The sequence below is a fragment of the Phascolarctos cinereus genome, unplaced genomic scaffold, assembly GCF_003287225.1.
Source record: "Phascolarctos cinereus isolate Bilbo 61053 unplaced genomic scaffold, phaCin_HiC Scaffold_4;HRSCAF=312, whole genome shotgun sequence".
Taxonomy (NCBI): Eukaryota; Metazoa; Chordata; class Mammalia; order Diprotodontia; family Phascolarctidae; genus Phascolarctos; species Phascolarctos cinereus.
In genome coordinates this window covers 249,118,629-249,129,218 of record NW_027555847.1, presented here as the reverse complement: position 1 = coordinate 249,129,218, position 10,590 = coordinate 249,118,629, and the positions used below count along the sequence as shown (strand labels likewise).

The window sequence follows — 10,590 nt, the reverse complement described above, 5'->3', positions numbered from 1 at the left end:
TAGTTGGAAGGAATACACACAGACATACAGACAGACAGACATACACACACATACACAAAAAGCATAGGATGAGTTGAATATGAAGGGATGATATCTAAAAAATGAAATTGAGGGGTGAGAGAGGATTGCACTGGGAGGAGGAGAAAGGGAGAGGTAGAATGGGGTAAATTATCTCACATAAAAGAGACAAGAAAAACCTTTTACAGTGGAGGGGAAGAGGGGAGAGGTGAGAGGGAATGAGTGAATCTTACTCCCATCAGATTTGGATTAAGGAGGGAATAACATATACACTCAATTTGGTATGGAAATCTATCTTACCCTACAGGAAAATAGGGAGCAAAGGAATAAGGGGGAGGGGTGATAGAGGGGAAGGCAGATTGGAGGAGGGGGTAATCAGAAGCAAACATTTTTGAGGAGGGACAGGGTCAAAAGAGAGAAAAGAATAAATGAGAGGCGGGATAGAATGGAGGGAACTGTTGTTGGTCTTTCACAACATGAGTATTATGGAAGTATTTTGCATGACTACACATGTATAACATATCAAATTGCTTGCTTTCTCAATGAGGGTGGGTGGGGAAGGAGGAAGGGAGAGAATTTAGAACTCAAAGTTTCAAAAACGAATGTTAAAAATTGTTTTCACATGCAACTGGGAAATAAGGTATATAGGCAATGGGGTATAGAAATCTATCCTACCCTACAGGAAAATAGAAGGGGAAAGGGGGGTGGTGATAGAAGGGAGGGCAGATTGGGGGAAGGGGTATTCAGAATGCATGCTGTCTTGGGGTGGGGGAGGGAGAGATGGGGAGAAAATTTGGAATGCAAAATCTTGTGGAAGTGAATGTTTAAAACAAAAAATTAATTAATTAGTTAATTAAAAATATATATATATTTTTAAAATATAGGTTTATAGACTCCAGAAAACAGTGTAGGGAACAATAAGTCTGTGTGTTGGCCACTCTGGGGCATTCAACTGTTGTTCTCTTCTTCCACCCCCACCCCCCCCAACCCAACACTGCCCCCAGTCTTGCTTGGCAGCCCCTGAGGTGAGACATGGCAAGCTGCTTGAAAAGTTTGTTGGCCTCTGTGTTGGTGATGCCCTCAGAGAGAGCTGTCACCTCCAACAACATTGACCCCAGGGCAGCATTTTCAGTCCCCAGGTCTGTGGAGGCAGGGTGGAGTGCCAGCCCCTTCCCCAGTTTCCATACTTCATTCTAGTCTGTCCTTGGTGTCCTATCTAAGTCAACTGGCCTTGTATAAGGGAGGACAGATGATCAGATGGTACTGTAATGGCTGGCCCAGGAGAAAGTAGTGCCCATTGCCCTAGGCTGAGCCAACAGGTTGGGGGAACTATGTAAGGACAGAAAGTCCTGCGCATATGCTGCTGAGGCTGGTGATAGGAGATCCGGTTGGTGACTGAATGGGAGACGTGATAGAGCTATTCATCTATGTGTTGGCCTGGGGGCTGCTTTCAAGGTTGTGCCTATCTCCAGGCTTCTGCCCAGGTTGGTCCATGCTGTAGTATGTACAGTGACTCCACCAACCCATATATGTGGTTTGTGTGACTTGAGAGCCATTGGGAACACTAGGAACATTCGGGGCATGATGTCTACATCTGGTCCTTATGGTGAGATTCCTGAGTACTGTTGTGGTATCTGTGGTGGGCTGCAGAGGGAAGGAGACTGAGGCTTCTGACACTGCTCAGACTTAGAGGGCTGCAGAAACCCTACCGAAGGGTTTGTGTGGTTCTGCTATGCTGGGGTGTCACAGGCATGCTCCTTGCTGGTAAGTCCCCCTGTACTGACTGGTTAGCAGAGACCAGCACAGGTTGGATCACATTTTGGGTCTCATTTCCCCCTAGTACTTGGAATGAAGATAAGGGAGTATAATGGACCACTAGGCCTTGCATCTGGCCCCCCATGCTGCTGAGAAGACCTTAGTTTTGTGGCTGCTGGATACCCACCAAGCCCTGGTAAGCTGCCTGCTGCTGGTTGGACATTATGGGCTGTAACCCAGGATGCTGGGATGGCTGAGGCAGCTACTGACCCCGCTGAGGAACTGTAGACCATCATGTGAGAAAGAGGTTGGCATTGCTTGGTTGGACTTGGGGTACTGCCCAGGAGAGTAGTAAGAAACCTATATCTGTTTGGGAGTTTTGTGTAGCCTAGAGGTTGTGGGACTTGTTGGGCTGGGAGAGGCTGGCTGGAGGTGAAGTGGTTGGAGGTGGAGCTAGACTATGGAGGCCATGATGAAGCCAGGCTGTTAAGGGTGTTGGGAGAGAAGTTGGGCCTGGAACACGGCTGAAGATGGACCAGCTTACTTCAGGGGAGCCATTAGCTAAGACTCATTTGCCCAAAGGGGTCATCTGTCTGTGAGATTGTGTGATTACTCAAGAGTGGCTGTTGCTGGGATGTGGGTGGGAGAGCTGGATGCTGCTGCTGCTGTTATGCAGTGCAGGGGAGAAGGCCCCAGATAGGTGGGGATGAGGTGATCTGATTGCACATTTCTGGGGCACCTGGTGCTAAACCCAGCATGGAGATTTTCTTTCTTTCTTTTCTCTCTTTCTTTCTTTCTTTCTTTTGCATGAGTTCATTTAAAAAATATATTTTTTATTTTCCCCCATTACATGTTAAAACATTTTTTCAACATTTTATTTTTTTTACGTTTTGAGTTCCACATTCTATCCCACTCTGTCTCCCTCCCCTCCTTTTTCCTCCCTTCTCTCCCTGAGACAGTAAGCAACATAATATAGATTATACATGTGCAATCATGTAAAACATTTCCATATTAGTCATTTTGTATAAGAAGACTCAAAAGAAAAAGAATGAAAGAAAGTTAAAAATAGCATGCTTCAGTTTATATTCAAACGATATTAGTTCTTTCTCTAGAGGTGGATAGTATGCGTCATTATTAGTCCTTTGGGATTGTCTTGGATCATTATATTGCTAAGAATAGCTAAGTCCATTCGCAAATCTTCATTGTACAATGTTGCTGTTACTGTGTACAATGTGCTCCTAGTTCTGCTTATTTCACTTTGCATCAGTTCATGTAAGTCTTTCTAGGTTTTTCCCAAAATCAGCCTGCTCATCATTTCTTTAGCACAATAGTATATTCCACTATATTCATATACCACATCTTGTTCAGCCATTCCCCAATTGATGGGCATCCCTTCAATTTCCAATTCTTAGCCACCACAAAAAGAGCTGCTATAAATATTTTGTTTTTGCTATAAATATTTTTGTACAGATAGGTCCTTTTCCTTTTTTGATGTCTTTGGGATATAGACCTAGCAGTGGTATTACTGGATCAAGGGGTATGCACAGTCTTGTAGCCCTTTGGCCATAGTTCCAAATGCTCTCACAGAGATCCTTTCTGTACTGCCTCCTTTATTGCTCTCAGTGATGTCATTCCACTTGAGTTGCTGGCTTTGGTAACAGGTGGTCACATACTACCGACAGAACCATTTGAATCTATGCTGCTCCAGGGCCAGGGTTCCTGGGATTTTATCTCACTCTCTGTGCTGCTCTAGCAACTGCTCAAAGTACAGCTCAGTCCCTCACAGTTCCCCCAACATCGTTTAGATATTCATTCTGTCTGGTCTCTCAGGCAAATATTCTGCCTAGGACTTTCGATATTCCTCCTCTCTCTCTTCTATTGCCTTACTCTTCCTTCCATCCTGTAATGGAACTCTGATCTGGTTATCATCCCAGTCCACACTGGTGTCATCTCTCTTCAAGAAGATCTTCTGCCAAAATTTTACATTCTTCTCATCTTGGGTATGCTCTGAGAACCTCTGTCTAGGGATCCTTGTGTTACTGGTTTTGTTGATGATGACAGCTTTCTCAATTTGGTCAACACTATGGTCCATTCCAAAATGCGCAGCAACCCAGTGTAATAATATCTGGTGATATGAGGTCATATGAAGAAATTTCTTTTTTTTTCCACAAGATTTAGTAAAGATCCGCCATATTGGCCAGACTGTTAAGGAATCTGAACATTCTTGAGCTATTGGCTAGGTTCTTAGGGAATCTGAGCCGAGGAAATTTCTTGAACTAGTTATTGTTGTCACTAATAAATTCCAGAATCTCTTATTCTAACTGTAGCAGCATCACTCTGTCCTGTGGTTTTTTCCCCCAGTGTATTTACAGAACTTTGTGTAGGTTTATTCCTGTAGAGTCTGTATGTTTTTAAGTGGAAGTCTCTAGACTCCAGCATTTTCCTTGGTACCTTTTCTTTATTTTTGTCTTTGTCTTCCTTTTCAGAGACAGCTTTCACGAATGTCTCTTCTTCTTTGTCAGTGGGGCAACTTATTTGCAACAGAAGTCTATCCTGAGTTTCCAGTGGCCCATAAATAAAAGGGGCAGAGGACTCCTTGTAAACTGCCAGGCTCTGCATCAGCTTCAGTGTAGAGTTAGACTTGACTTTTTCTGCCCATATTTGCAAGATCATCTCTGTGTCTTCTACTGAACACTAGTAGCTTTACCCTCCTCAATCTCTTCCTTATTTGGTTACTTGGATGCAAACTTATTTTTGATTACAGACTTTCCTGCCAGCTTTTTGTTTTTCTGATTCTTTCATTATTTCCAGGGTCACTTGAGTAGTGTTACTGTTGCACGTCTTCAACAAAATATAGCAGCATCTGTAGACACGGGCTCCTTTTCTGGCCTGTCCAAGCAACCAGCTCCTGGGGGCAGCTTCTTCATGGGGGGGGGTTCCCCTGAGGCCCTGGGGGGAGGGAGCAGGATAGGCTGGGGAGAAGGGAAGGCAGGAGAAAAGGGTGGGAGAGAAAGAGAGGAAGGGGAAAAGGGGGAGAAAACAAGCTCAGAAAGGGGAGAAAAAGGTGGGTGGCCAAAAGGAGAAGAAAGTCTAGCCCTTCGCCCATGTTGTGGCCTCACTCCAGTATTTTTTATTTGTCATATTCTTCTAGGAAATCTATAGTTTGTAAGTTGTCCTGTGCATCTTATCTCTGAGGCAATAGGGGATTGGGAAAACCTCCTTGTAGAAGATTGAATTTTAGCTGGAACTCAACCAGGAAACAGAAATGAAGAAGAGAGATCATTAAGTACAAAGAGGGGAATAAGGTATAAGAATACTGGAAAGGTAGGAAGGGATCAGGTTATGAAATTCATTAGAAGTCAAACAGAGGATTTTATATTTGGTCTGGGAGGTAATAGGGAGCCATGGGAGTTTATTGAATAGAGGAGTGACATGGCCAGACCTATAGTTTAGGAATATCACTTTGACATCTCTGTGTAAAGAATGAATTAGAATTAGAGAGATTCCAGGCAGGGAGACCAATTAAGAGGCTATTACCACAGTACAAGCAAGAGATAGTAGAGGCCTGTGTGAGTAAAGAGAAGAGGATAGACATAAAACATGCAGAGATAAAACTGATAAGACTTAACAGCTGATTGGATATACTGGGTGAGTCAGAATAAGAAGTCAAACATGACACCAAGGTTATGAGCCTGGATGGCCAGAAGAATGATGGTACCCATTATAGAAATAGGAGATTAAAAAGAGGAGTAGTGCATACCCAAAGGGCTATAAAATTGTGCATACCCTGTGACCCAGCAATAGCACTTCTAGGGCTGTATCGCAAAGAGATCATACAAATGGGAAAAGGACCCACATGTACAAAAATATTTATAGCAGCTCTTATTGTGGTGGCAAAGACTTGGAAACCGAGGGGATGCCCATCAATTGGGGAATGGCTGAACAAGTTGTGGTATATGAATGTAATGGAATACTATTGTGCTATAAGAAATGATGAGCTGGCGAACTTCAGAAAAACCTGAAAAGACTTACATGAATTGATGCTGAGTGAAATGAGCAGAACCAGGAGAACATTGTACACAATAACAGCCACAGTGTACAATGACTGACTTTGATAGACTTGGCTAGGATCTAAGACAACTCCAAAAGACTCATGATAGAAAATGCTATCCACATCCAAAGAACCATGGAGTCTGAATTCAGATGGAAGGATACTATTTGCTCTCCTTTTCCTTTGTTGTTTTGTTTTATTGCTTCATTCTTGTGGTTCCTCCCATTAGTTCTAATTGTTCTTTACAGCATAACTAAGGGGAAAATATGCTTAATTTGAATGTATAAGTAAAGCCTATATCAGACTGCATGCCATCTCAGGGTGGGGAAGGAGAGGGAGAGAGAGAAAATTTAAAACTCAAAATCTTATGGAAATCAATGTTGAAAATGAAAATTAATTAATTAATTACTAAAAAAAGAAGAAGAAGAAGAAGAAGAGTAGTGTACTAGCCCTGGAGTCAAGAAAACCTGAGTTCAAATGCAGACTCAGAAACTTACTAACTATTCGAATCTGGGCAAGTCACTTAAGAAGAAGAAGAAGAAGAAGAAGAAGAGAGGAAGAGGAGGAGGAGGAGGGGATTTAGGGGAAAGATAATGAGTTAATTTGTGGACAAGTTGAATTTGAGAGGCCTACAGGACATCTAGTTCAAAATATCCATGAGGGAGGTGGTAGTGTAGGACTGGAGCTCAGGAGAAGAACCAATGACATACAGATTAAAGAAATAGTTACTGAACAGCTAGAAAAGGAAACTGTGATAAAAGCAATGCAATGCGGTTTCACCAAAAATAGGTCATTCCAGTCTAAAGCAATTTCCCTTTTATTTTTTTGACAAAACTGATAGATCAGAGGAATTCTATACATATTGTTCATTTAAATTTTAACAAAGTATTTGACAGTTTTTCATATTGTTACAACAGGGGGTCTATCCAACGAAAGTTAGCCTTATTCTTGCGGAAAATATGAAGATACAGAGGCAGTTAGCTGATGAAGTGGATAGAGCTTTATCCCTGGGGCCAGGAGGACCTGAGTTCAAATCTAGCCTCAGACTCTTACTATCTGTGTGACCCTGGGCAAGTCACTTAACCCCAATTGCCAAGGTAGGAAGGAAGGAAGGAAGGAAGGAAGGAAGGAAGGAAGGAAGGAAGGATGGAAGGAAGGAAGAAAATGTGACGATATGTGGGCTAAACTAGATAAAAGCAAAAGTTTAAAAACAGGTAAAGTTAGATTCAGAACTGATTGAATGACCTCATGCAAAGAGTAATCTTTATTTCCTTAACATCAACTAGAAAGCAAGTTTCCAATGGAATGTTCCAGGAATTTGTGCACTGTTCTGCATCTTGATCTATGGCTTGAATACAAGCATAGGTGCCATGCTTATCAAATCCATAGATGACAAAAAGCTGATAGGGATAACTAATTCACTGACTGACAGTCATCTTTATTCAATCGTTTCAGTAATGTCCAACTCTTCATGACTCCATTTGGGGTTTTCTTGGCAAAGATACTGGAGTGATTTGCCATTTCCTTCTCAGCTCATTTTATAGAGGAGGAAACTGAGGTAAACAGGGTTAGTGATTTGCTAGGGTCATACAGCTGATGTGAGTCTGAGTTCAGATTTGAACTCAGGTCTTCCTGACTCCACGCTCCAGTGCTTTATCCACTGATCCACCTAGCTGCCCCTGAATGATAGTCAGATCTCCCTAAAAAGTTTTGATAGGCTAGAATGTTGGTTCAAATTGAATACGATGAGATTTAATAACAATTGATGTAAAATCTTATACTTGAGTTAAAAAAAATCAATGAATGAATGAAAAAGTATTTAATAAACATTCTGTACCAAGCATAGAGCGCTGGGCCTGGAGTTAAAAACGCCTGAGTTTAAATCTGGCTTCAGACATTTATCAGCTTTGTGACCCTGGGCAAGTCACTAACCCTCTGTTTGCCTCTAGAGAGGGAAATGGCAAATCACTCTGTATCCTTGCCAAGAAAACCCCACAGGGTCACTGAATTACTAAATAACAACAAATGTGTCAAGTACTATGCCAATTGCTGAGAATACAAAATACAAAAAGAAAATACAGTCCCTTCCCTCAAGAAGCTTATATTCGAATGGAGGAAATTACACACAAAGGGTAGTAGTGGCCAGAGAAGGGTTACTTTGGTCCAAAAAGTAACCAGGGATGGTGAGAGGGACCATCAGGAAATAGGTCAACATACTCCATGTAGGAACTATTGCAGAGTTGACTTCATGAATCACAGTTTCAGAATTGGGGGGAGAGAGAAGGGCTCCCCAAGAAATATAGCTGGAGAATCATGATTAAAGTGGAGAATGATTAGAGCTTTTCCTGAAATAGGAGAAATGGGTGGGTGTGGGAAAAGAGGCATATTTAGGCTTGATGTCAGGGAGAACTCTGACAAGTGGAGCTGTCCGTTTATCCAACATAGGAATAGGCTGGCTCACTGGTGGTCTTGCAGCACGATTCTCGTTCAGGTATAGATGGGACCAGATGGCTTCTGAGGTCCCTTTGAAGTCGAAGATTCTGTCCTTCTGTTTGACTTCCCTAACAACCTTGTGAAGTCAGCAGTGAAAGTATTATGATTTCCACTGAGGCTTAGAAAGATTAAATGACTTCTCCGAAGTAGACACAGTTACCTAGTAAATGGAGCTAGAATTCAAACTCGAGTAGGTAAGTGACATGGTGCAGTACACACAGCACCGGACCTTCAGTCAGAAAGACCTGAGTTCAAATCTGGCTTCAGACACTCGGTACCTGTGTGACACTAGGCAAAACATTTAGCTTCTGTTTGCCTCGGGTCTGTATTGTCCTATCTGTTAAATGGAACAATAATAACATCTACCTCCCAGGATTGTTCTGAGGATAAAATGAGGGTAATTATTTATAAAGCACTTTTCAAATCTTGAAGCCTTCTTCTTCTTTTCCTCCTCCTCCTTCTCCTTCTCCTTCTCCTTCTCCTTCTCCTTCTCCTTCTCCTTCTCCTTCTCCTTCTCCTTCTCCTTCTCCTCCTCTCCTCCTCCTCCTCCTCCTCCTCCTCCTCCTCCTCTCCTTCTCCTTCTCCTTCTCCTTCTTCTTTTTCTTCTTCTTCTTCTTCTTCTTCTTCTTCTTCTTCTTCTTCTTCATCTTCTTCTTCTCAGTACTACATGTTGATGCTCTTTCTGCTGTACTCTATTACCTCCACAACCAAGCGAAATAAAACAAATTTTTAAAATTAATCCCAAGGGCGGAGCCAAGATGGCGGAGTGAAAGCAGTGACTTGCTTAAGCTCTCCCCCAAACCCCTCCAAATACTCATAAAAAATGGCTCTAAACAAATTCTGAAGCAGCAGAACCCACAAAAAGACAGAGTAAAATTAATCCCAAGCTAATACTTCAATCATGGGTTATTTTGTTATCTGTTTCAGATAAAATACATTCATTTTAAATGAGTCCTTCTGGTAAGGTTGCCTTGGTCCAAAGTAGGAAGGAATTCTAAGCTCCTAGGGCCAGGGAAGGAAGACCTACTAGAAACCCTGGCAGCATTCCCCTCAGTGTTCTCAGATACTGGAAAAGAGGAATAGTCTGAGGTCAGGGAAGAAACAGACTTAGGGTTGCAACGAATGGAAGCAGACAAGTCAAAGCTCATCTCCTGGGTTCTCACGGGATTTGTTGTTCTTCTCGAAGAGGGCCAAAATGACATCACTATGTTAGTCAAGTTATAGTGTGTCTGACTGTGGCTGATCAGACCAATATGAGCTTGGAATGCTCTACCACAGATCGGGCACAAATAGTCCCTGTGAACATTTGGAGTGGATTCTCCAAATTTGCACATCTCATATTCTTTTGAGCTTCTTTGATTCTCTCCTAAGCAACCAGAGATGATAGAGGAGACCACAAACAGAAGGAAAAGGAACCAGATATTGACAATCATATTAATAGGACTGTTGAAGACAACCAACCTTTGGACTTGGCCCTGTGTAGGAGAACAAGAAAAAGATTTTCCTCTCTTGGTCTCCATCCTATTAGATTTTCCCCTACTTATCTCAGCATACTTTACCAACAAAGGAGTATTGAGCCCTCATGGGCAGGGCTAGAACAAGAAGCTGTAAAGTCACCAGTTGAATAGAGAGGAAAGGCTTAGGAAGGACGGATGAGGGACTCATCCGTACTTGGACTTGGAGGGCACTATGACAATCACTCACTAACTCAGTGACAGTCACCACTCCCAGCCTTGTGGGAGACCATAGAGTAAATCTAAGGCACCGAATGTTCCTTCCGACTTAGGGACACCTAGACAAAGCCACAGAAGGTCAGGTCCTGGGGTTAGAATCATGTGTGTCTCCTGTAACAGAATGTCCTATCTCCTGTAGTCAGTCAAGGTCAGCACACCAAAGACCATGCTCTCCTGGCCCACCTGACTCATTGTGAAACTTCTTAGAAAAGGAGGAACTGGAGATTGGGTTTGACAGAGGGTAGGAGAGGAAATCAAAATCATACTAATCTCATTGTGGGGCAAAGTTTAGACAAAGATAATGATTAAGGCAGCTGGATAAAGCAGTGTATAGAGCACTGGGCTGGGAATCAGGAAGACTCATCTTTCTGAGTTCAAATCCGGCCTCAGACACTTACTAGCTATATGACCCTTGGCAAGTCATTTGACCCTGTTGGCCTCAGTTTCCTCATCTGTAAAATGAACTGGAGAAGAACCAATCCAGTATCTTTGCCAAGAAAACTCCAAATGAAATGACTGAACAACAACAACGATTAGAGG

The 10,590-nt window shown here is 42.5% G+C and overlaps 1 pseudogene; it reads right to left on the bottom strand.

Annotated features, from left to right (window-relative positions):
* Positions 1 to 314: 314 nt before the first annotated feature.
* LOC110194818 (R3H domain-containing protein 2-like) overlaps positions 315 to 10,590 on the bottom strand; it is an 85,501-nt pseudogene continuing 75,225 nt past the window's right edge.